The sequence below is a fragment of the Mizuhopecten yessoensis genome, unplaced genomic scaffold (assembly GCF_002113885.1).
Source record: "Mizuhopecten yessoensis strain PY_sf001 unplaced genomic scaffold, ASM211388v2 scaffold3989, whole genome shotgun sequence".
In the NCBI taxonomy this organism is placed as follows: Eukaryota; Metazoa; Mollusca; class Bivalvia; order Pectinida; family Pectinidae; genus Mizuhopecten; species Mizuhopecten yessoensis.
This window is the reverse complement of record NW_018405320.1, coordinates 71620-83303: the sequence shown is the minus strand read 5'-3', so window position 1 is coordinate 83303 and position 11684 is coordinate 71620.

Genomic DNA, 11684 nt, shown 5'->3' with positions numbered 1-11684 from the left:
TATCATAGATTAAGACAAACGTGTATCATAATTGATAACAATGATAACAATAACATAGTAACATATCACAGATAAAGCCATACGTGTACTGTAATTGATAACAATGATTGCAATGATATAGTAACATATCACAGATAAAGACATACGTGTATCAGAATTGATAACAATGATAGCAATGATATAGTAAAATATCACAGATAAAGACATACGTGCATCAGAATTGATAACAGTTATAACATTAATATAGTAACGTATTACAGATAAAGACATAGATGTATCACAATTAATAACAACGGTATAGTAACGTATTACAGATAAAGACATAGATGTATCAGAAATGATAACTATAGTAAAATATCACAGATAAAGACATACGTGCATCAGAATTGATAACAGTTATAACATTAATATAGTAACGTATTACAGATAAAGACATAGATGTATCAGAAATGATAACAATGATTGCAATGATATTGTAAAATATCACAGATAAAGACATACGTGTATCAGAATTGATAACAATGATTGCAATGATATAGTGACATATCATAGATAAATACATAGATTATCAGAATTGATAACAATGATTAAAATAGTATAATTACATATCACAGATAAAGACATACGTGTATCAGAATTGATAACAATGATAGCAATGATATAGTAAAATATCACAGATAAATACATACGTGTATCAGAATTGATAATACTAATATAGTAACATATCATAAATAAAGACATACGTGTATCAGAATTGATAACAATGATATAGTAACGTATTACAGATAAAGACATAGATGTATCACAATTAATAACAATGATATAGTAACGTATTATAGATAAAGACATAGATGTATCATAATTGTTAACAATGATATAGTAAAATATCTAAGATTAAGACAAACGTGTATAATAATTGATAACAATGATAACAATGATATAGTAACATATCACAGATAAAGACATATGTGTATCAGAATTGATAACAATAATATCAATGATATAGTAAAATATCACAGATAAAGACATACGTATATCAGAATTGATAACAATGATTGCAATTATATTTTAAAATATCTCAGATAAAGACATACGTGTATCAGAATTGATAACAATAATATCAATGATATAGTAAAATATCACAGATAAAGACATACGTGTATCGTAATTGATAACAATGATGTAGTAACGTATTACAAATAAAGACATTGATGTATCAGAATTGATAACAATGATTAAAATAGTATAGTAACATATCACAGATAAAGACATACGTGTATCAGAATTGATTACAATAATAAAAATAGAATAGTAACATATCATAAAAAAGACGTATGTGTATCAGAATTGATAACAAAGAAATAGTAAAATATCACAGATAAAGACACACGTGTATCAGAATTGATAACAATGATATAGTAACTTATTACAGATAATGACATAGATGTATCAGAAATGATAACAATGATTGCAATGATATTGTAAAATATCACAGATAAGGACATACGTGTATCAGAATTGATAACATTGATTGCAATGATATAGTGACATATCATAGATAAAGACATAGATGTATCAGAATTGATAACAATGATTCAAATAGTATAATTACATATCACAGATAAAGACATACGTGTAACAGAATTGATAACAATGATAGCAATGATATAGTAAAATATCACAGATAAAGACATACGTGTATCAGAATTGATAACAATGATTGCAATGATATAGTAAAATATCACAGATAAAGACAAACGTGTATCAGAATTGATAACAATGATATAGTAACGTATTACAGATAAAGACATACGTGTATCAGAATTGATAACAATGATAGCAATGATATAGTAAAATATCACAGATAAATACATACGTGTATCATAATTGATAACATTGATATCAATGATATAGTAAAATATCACAGATAAAGACATATGTGTATCAGAATTGATAACAATGATATCAATGATATAGTAACATATCATAGATATAGACATACGTGTATCAGAATTGATAACAATGATATAGTAACATATCACAGATAAAGACATACGTTATTAGAATTGATAACAATGATATAGTAACATATTATAGATATAAAGACATACGTGTATCAGAATTGATAACAATGATATAGTAACATATCACAGATAAAGACATACGTCTAACGGAATTGATAACAATGATATAGTAACATATCATAGATATAAAGACATACGTGTATCAGAATTGATAACAATGATATAGTAACATATCACAGATAAAGACATACGTGTATCAGAATTGATAACAATGATATAGTAACATATCATAGATATAGACATACGTGTATCAGAATTGATAACAATGATATAGTAACATATCATAGATATAGACATACGTGTATCAGAATTGATAACAATGATATAGTAACATATCATAGATATAGACATACGTGTATCAGAATTGATAACAATGATATAGTAACATATCATAGATATAGACATACGTGTATCAGAATTGATAACAATGATATAGTAACATATCATAGATATAGACATACGTGTATCAGAATTGATAACAATGATATAGTAACATATCATAGATATAGACATACGTGTATCAGAATTGATAACAATGATATAGTAACATATCATAGATATAGACATACGTGTATCAGAATTGATAACAATGATATAGTAACATATCATAGATATAGACATACGTGTATCAGAATTGATAACAATGATATAGTAACATATCATAGATATAGACATACGTGTATCAGAATTGATAACAATGATATAGTAACATATCATAGATATAGACATACGTGTATCAGAATTGATAACAATGATATAGTAACATATCATAGATATAGACATACGTGTATCAGAATTGATAACAATGATATAGTAACATATCATAGATATAGACATACGTGTATCAGAATTGATAACAATGATATAGTAACATATCATAGATATAGACATACGTGTATCAGAATTGATAACAATGATATAGTAACATATCATAGATATAGACATACGTGTATCAGAATTGATAACAATGATATAGTAACATATCATAGATATAGACATACGTGTATCAGAATTGATAACAATGATATAGTAACATATCATAGATATAGACATACGTGTATCAGAATTGATAACAATGATATAGTAACATATCATAGATATAGACATACGTGTATCAGAATTGATAACAATGATATAGTAACATATCATAGATATAGACATACGTGTATCAGAATTGATAACAATGATATAGTAACATATCATAGATATAGACATACGTGTATCAGAATTGATAACAATGATATAGTAACATATCATAGATATAGACATACGTGTATCAGAATTGATAACAATGATATAGTAACATATCATAGATATAGACATACGTGTATCAGAATTGATAACAATGATATAGTAACATATCATAGATATAGACATACGTGTATCAGAATTGATAACAATGATATAGTAACATATCATAGATATAGACATACGTGTATCAGAATTGATAACAATGATATAGTAACATATCATAGATATAGACATACGTGTATCAGAATTGATAACAATGATATAGTAACATATCATAGATATAGACATACGTGTATCAGAATTGATAACAATGATATAGTAACATATCATAGATATAGACATACGTGTATCAGAATTGATAACAATGATATAGTAACATATCATAGATATAGACATACGTGTATCAGAATTGATAACAATGATATAGTAACATATCATAGATATAGACATACGTGTATCAGAATTGATAACAATGATATAGTAACATATCATAGATATAGACATACGTGTATCAGAATTGATAACAATGATATAGTAACATATTATAGATATAGACATACGTGTATCAGAATTGATAACAATGATATAGTAACATATTACCGATATAAAGACATACGTGTATCAGAATTGATAACAATGATATAGTAACATGTCATAAATATAGACATACGTGTATCAGAATTGATAACAATGATATAGTAACATATCACAGATAAAGACATACGTGTATCACAATTGATAACAATGATATAGTAACATATCATAGATATTAAGACATACGTGTATCAGATTTGATAACAATGATATAGTAACATATTACCGATATAAAGACATACGTGTATCAGAATTGATAACAATGATATAGTAACATGTTATAAATATAGACATACGTGTATCAGAATTGATAACAATGATATAGTAACATATCACAGATAAAGACATAGATGTATCAGAATTGATAACAATGATTGCAATGATATAGTAAAATATCACAGATAAAGACATACGTGTACCATATAAGATAGATAGCAATGTAGCATACAATGCATATTGATGAAAATTATTTAAAGCATACAGCCTTCAAAAGCAAAATATAAAGTAGAAAGAGTACACTCACAGATACAGTCCAGTTCACAGGAATTTCTGATGATAACCAGTATTGCACGATGACAAATGCTTAATTTTCTGATATTTATTCTACTATGTGGACAAACAAATTGTCAAAGCCCAGAAGACCATACACAAATGTCTTGGGATAATACATACAAATATACCAAAACATATTCATTACATGTATAGTTTTACTGTTTTTGTGTTTGTTTGCCTATTGAAACCACACAGCAGTGCTTCGTACCGTACGGATCGACAGTGAATTAAAAACAAAATAGAAAAAAGGCGTTGAAAAGAAACCCAGAACATAAAATATCAATTCAGTGAGAAAACGAATCGTTTTAAGAAGCGAATAATTTCACAGTTAATACAAACAGAAAATTAAAACACTACTTTAAATAAAAACACTTACGAATAACTGTTAGGAATACACGAAAGGCAACATACAGCAATCGAACTGTAGTTTTCTGATGTTTGGCCTATGGCTAGTTTAGAAGACTTGTTTCAGAAGGTATATATTGAAGATCAAAAGTGTCATACACAATGTGGTTAAATCGTTAAATGGAATTAACAGGTAAAACAAACAGAAAAAAATAAAACGCCACTTATAATAAAAGCACTTTTAGTTTACTGATATTGATAAGAATACACGGAAAGGCAACATACAGCAATCGAGTTGTAGATTTTTGATGTGTGGCCTATGGCTAGTTTAGAAGACGTGTTTTTGAAGATATATATATGGTTTGTTCTCCTTTCTCCGTATTTTGTCTGATCAAAGGAATTATATAAACATTGGAAAACAGTATATAAAATATATAAAATATTTGTGGATTTCACGGTACTGTTTTGTATGATCTAGCTGATGAAAATGGTATATGATATGAAAAAAATGTCTAAAAATGATGAAAATAGACTATATCAAAGCTACATGTATAAGACAGTACTGTATATATGATACAGGTAATGTGGGAGAACACGGGTACACGTAAAAGCCAGGTAAAGTATATATGAAACAGACTACAACTGCTATCACAACATTACTGCCTCTATGTTTTTTTACAAAGTGGGAGAAAGAAGAACACACCAGATATATATATATATATATACATGTCTTTAATCCGCCTGAAGAAGCCCTAGAAGGCAGAAAGGCCTAGCGGACGATCTGAAAAATTTGTTTTTATTTTTATTCTATATATATATATATATATAGTAGATAATAAATAAATAAGTCCTTGCGAAGGAAAATATAGAATAAAAACAAATATTTCAGATCGTCCGCTAGGCCTTTCTGTCTTCTAGGGCTTCTTCAGGCGGATTATATATATATATATTGAAGATCAAACGAGGCATACACAGTGTGCTTAAATCTGTTAATGGCTTCTCTTTTACAAAAATACACGTGGCAATGATAATAAGTCATTTGTGGCTAGATGTGTTAACATGTTGTTATAAGAATCATGTTGTTCCTTTAGTTTTAAAGTTAAACTGTGGTTTATTTGAGGATTACTGTCGAGTCCCATTATGGTTGGTAGTTTATTGGTATCTTGCTTGCACATGATGTTGATAGATAAATTGTGATACTGACAACGCCATCCTAATGTTTATTAAAAAGTAATGAGATGCAGACCACCTCTGTTGTACTTATATGAATTCGAAACAGACAATGATTGAAAACCAGGAGAAGCAGAAATGTTAACAGAATGAGGCCAAGCTGCTTGGAAGTAACCTAAGTGAGCAGGAACCAGTTCAGCAACTATTAACACGAACACACCTAATACAGAGTGCTGAACAATAGCACAAGATGGCTTTAAGAAAGAAGAATGTTGTAAGTATTGTATTCATCACGTTCAGATTATACCCTTTGTTTCTAAGTGCAATATTTATTTTCAATTTTATTAGTGGTAGGATATAAGGGTGTATCGTCACCAGGTTGGCAGTAACCTCGAAACACGAATCAATTACATGAACGAAATGATTTACATAAAAAGCATGCAATGCATATTGATGAAAATAATTTAACCATTACGAATAAATGGAATTTTGCATGCAAACTTTCCGATGTTATAAGTGAAATTGTTCTATAAATAAATGTACATGTAGACCCATTAGTATAATGCTCAGTTATAAAGGTATTTCCCGATAGAAATATTATCATATCCTGCTTGATGACAAAAAATTATCTCTAAAAACTATCCGCTTCAATTTGCCTACTGATCTATCCATTTTGTTCAATTAGTGATAAAGGATTTTACCTGACAATACTTGAATTCTTATTCATATCAAAACAATATCATGCTTGTATCTTAACACCGCGGAATATTTATGATACCTAGATATGATGAAGCGGGGTATATATTTCTGAGTTTGCTCACAGCTTATCTATGTTAGATACTTAAATGTTATCACACACTATGTTGCATTGTTATACTTTTTGAGCACTAAATTAGCATACCCATATATGTCGCAATAACATATATCATGAGTAATTTTTTGAAAATTGAACTATATTTTCAGTATTTGGTTCTCATGTTCCTGGTATTGGTGGCTGTTGTAGTGATATCGTCGATGATGGGACATCATTATCTAAGGACGAACTTGGACGACATAATTGGTACCAGTAGCCGATATTCCACAGTAGATCCAGTGGACAATGGATTAGAAGCACTTGTTCGTAAAACCATGCCACTGACAAATTATAGTGGGCAGGGAACAAAATACATTGTTTACGACTGTTCTTAGGCCCGTGGAGGGGCATGTGGCGGCTGGTCTGATAGAATGGCTGGTATAATGACCACCTTTATTATATCCATACTCGCAAAACGTCGTTTTGCTATCAACTTTGACACACCGTGTTCACTACAAGATTATGTCATACCAGCCCACTTCGACTGGCAATATAACTCCTCTATCTTTTTAGATAGAACAAGTTCGTTCCACAATTTACTAAACAGAAATTTTAGAAATATAACAAAATATATGTTCGGAGGCAATGACTTTAATAGTCATTCCAAGGACGATGTGGCTTTTCTCCGTATGAACTGGGATTTTATAAATAACTTCAGAAAAAGACCAAATATAGGAAATGACATACCTTGGCTTACAAGATATCACCAAGCCGATATTTACAAACATGTATTTACCTTTTTATTTAAACCCTCACCTGTGACTATTCGTGAATTAAACAATCAGTATAAAACACAGCGAAAACGAAACAAGATAGCATGTGCCCATGTACGTGCTGGGCGTCACCGCAACATGCCACGACATGAACTACCATTGGACAGTCTATGGACTTTTTTGACACATTAAATAAGGATGAGTACGACTTGTTTGTTGCATCTGACACAGACAGTGTCAAGGCTTCTGCTAAGGAACGTTTCCCTGAAAGAATGATAGACACTGCAGGAAATATAACCCATATTGACAAACCAGGTATACACGATCCACGAGAGGGATTTTTAAAGCAGCTGCTTGATTTTTATATAATGATCGACTGTGATATACTCATTATTTCTTCAAATGGTGGATTTGGCATTTTAGTCGCAGTCATCCGAAACATAGAATCTGGATTGTACTGTTGGCAAGGACGATATTTTATACCATGTTCTTGATACACAGTGGGTGATATATTTCCTAACGGGAAATTCGCAACAAAGACCTCACAATAGTAGAGCAGATGTTGAGAAATATGATTTCCTAATGTCACCATTGTGCAACCCATCGCCCACCCACTGGTAAAATGGTAAAAGAGTTCAGGTGCATGCTTTTTTGTGTGTATCTGAAGTATTTTTGTCTGAATAGTGAAACAGTTCTAATCTATGTGCAGAGGAACATTTCCATATCCAAGTGTCACCCATGAACCCAAGTGTCACCCCATATATCCGAGTGTCACCAATATATTCGAGTGTCACCCATGTATCTAAGTGTCACCCATATATCCGAGTGTCACCAATATATTCGAGTGTCACCCATGTATCCGAGTGACATCCGTGTATCCGAGTTTCACCAATGTATCCAAGCCGAGTGTATCCGATTTGGGTGGCAGGTAGCAGCGGGTCAGATTTGGGTCCATGACAAGTGACGGAGCTGACGTGACGAAGGGGTTCCCCGGGGATCTAAAGGCGGGTCACTGTTTTTTAATATTTTTATGAATGACATTTTTACTTTTGTAACGAAATGTGATTTATATAATTATGCAGATGATAATACGCTCTCAAAGATATGTGATAATATTGTACATTTAAAACTCTATCTTGAAGAAGAGAGCAAAGTTCTTATAAACTGGTTCAATTTTGATGGTATGAAGGCCAACCCCGAGAAATTTCAAGCTATATGTATTGGCAAAAAAACATACAGTAACATTAAGTTTTTTGATATAGAGGGTGTGGAAATACCATGTGAAGATTGTGTGAAGCTTTTCGGTGTTGATTAATAGAATCTTCCCCTACCTTAAGCTTGTGGGTGCGACAGAGAAATCTCCAACCCGGGGGGTGATGTTTTTTGGTTGTCCAACCCGAGGCTCTGCCCAGGATTAGACAACCAAAAAATCACCCGTGGGTTGGAGATTTCTCCGTCACACCCTCAGCGTAGGGGGTGATTGTTTTTCTCCCATCCTATTATTTCAGTCACAACTCCACCGACAGAAGTGTAAACAAAAATACAAGTGGGGTATAAATATCGTCATTCACTTTTGATGACGTCACAATTACCGGTGACGCATTTTAATGACGTCATAATTGAACACGTGCTAATCGGCACGAGGCTATCGCCCCGTAGTGGGTGACAAGCTGATGTTTCCTGGCTTAAACGGGAAACACATATGTGAAGGGTGGGTTAATAATAGAATCTTCCCCTTCCTTGAGGGTGTGACAGAGAAATCTCCTATCCTAGGGGTGATTTTTGTGTTGTCTAATCCGAGGCTCTGTCGAGGGTTAGACAATCAACAAAAATCGCCCCGAGGGTGAAAAATAACAATAACAAACATCCACTGTCAAAATCAAATATAGCCGCCAGTTGACCATTTTGTTTATACGATCAGTCTCATAGGTAAGCATGCACAATAACAGATCAAGGATACACTACATAGCCAATCTGAGTAAGATCCCTCCAGAGTTTCCTGGGAAATAGCGACAACAAACATTCACTGTCAAAATCTAAGATGGCCGCTTTTTCGGCATTTTTGTTTATACGATCAATCTTAAGAGTAAATATGCACAACTACAGACTAAGGAGAACCTACATTATCAAATTTGAGAAAAATCCCGTTAGAACTTCATGAGAAATAGTGATGACAAACAGTCACTGTTAAAATCCAAGATGGCCGCCTTTCGGCCATTTGTTTATGCGATCATTATCATGCACAACTAGAGACCAAATCAAATTTGAGCAAGATCCCTTCTGTACTTTCTGAGAAATAGCGATAGCAAGAATTGTTTAAGGACAGACGACGGACGGACGACGGACGACGGCGCCGCAGTACGGCATAAGTTCACATGGCCCTTCAGGCCATGCGAGCTAAAAGTGTATGGAAAAAAGGGGAGGAGGTGAATTGGAAAACACTGACCTGATATTCTATAATATAAAATTTCTGTTTTTACTACATTTTACATGTATATGGAATCACTTCCCACAATCTATGCCAATAACTACAAGGATTGAAATGACGATCAATGACAACGTTAAGGAAACAAAACAAAAATGAAATTTTGAAACCCATATTTATTAAATGTTTGCAAAGATGTAAGACTATTATTTTTTTAATTCAATTAATTAAAGAAATCAAGGGCAACAACTATTTTAGGCTTCAGATTAAAAAGTGCGTGTGTTTAGAATTATAGCACATGCATAGATGGAACACGTTCATATAAAAATACAATATATATATTCATGTACATTGTACACTAAAAGGAATATAGACACTTGGCTAGCTATATTACATTTAATAAGCGATGACATATAAAGTACTATCAATTAAGTTAGTGTTTACTCAATCTGGTTAAAAGCATTTCTAAATTCACTACGTATCAGATTGGTGTGTACTGTGAAAAGTCATTGTATCAAGACTTTGTTGCAAATTTTAAGTTTTTTTATTTACCAAATGCAATACAGCATATAGGTTATACAATTACGTCACACGTGGTTCAGGATAAAGTACAATATACAATATGGCGGAGGATAATTCCTTGTTCACATTTAACATACAAGTTTTTACTGACCTACAAGGGCTTTTATACGTCTCCCAGTCTCGATTGGTAGAACTGTTATTATTGGGTGTTCAATTTTTACCAACAAAATGTCTGTATGATCACTTAATTTAGTGAAGTGTGATTCTGGTCCTTGGTTTACCGGAATAGAATCATTACACTCGACCTTTTTGTGTCGCACCTGTCGTATGTTCTTCGGTTTATATTTAGCACAGACAAAAGTGTACATGTTACATGTGTTACGTATCGAGTACATAGTGCGTAATCATTCCCTTTAGATCTTTGTCTCAAACGGAATCTTTTGGACCACACAGGATATAAATTAATCTTTACTTTCATCACAGGAGCATTTTAACACCTTGGCCCTACCTTACCTCGAAAACTGACAGACATCCGAATAGATCGCATTTATTTTGAGTTAAGTAGAAAATACTTGTAGTTTAAAACAGTAAGCCGTCACGAAGATCGTACCACTTTTCCGTTAATGATATCAAATCCTTTCAAAATACTTTCGGCGAACACATGTGATTTTGACAGACGACAGGTTCGACATCGCTTGTAAAAACTGCACAGTCGTGATGCAAGACATGTGATTTCTTTTGTGTAAAGAGTTCTGCCGAAGTTTACGTCGGCAAGCGCAGTTGAGCTTGAGTTTATCCAGCCGATCTTAAGTTTTACCAGCTTTGTGATTTGGCGGTAAATCTCAGCTGAGTTCGAACTTAAGATTTGGGCTTGAGATTTGAGAAAATGTTTGTGATACCCTAACAGGTGTTCTGGAAGAGTAAGCAGTCTTCTGCTGCATCGACTCTACCAACCATATGAATCTAGATCGAATCAAATTTAATGATCCGTCCTCACATTGAGACCTCGGTTAGTGACAATAAAACCACAGGGCACACTTCTGAGAATAATCAAGATCGTCGGCCTTCATATAAATAAAAAATAAATAATTAAATATACAACATTTGATATAGCGCCCAATCTAGCTAACTAATGCGCGTTACAGTACATATATATATAATTTTATACAGTCAAT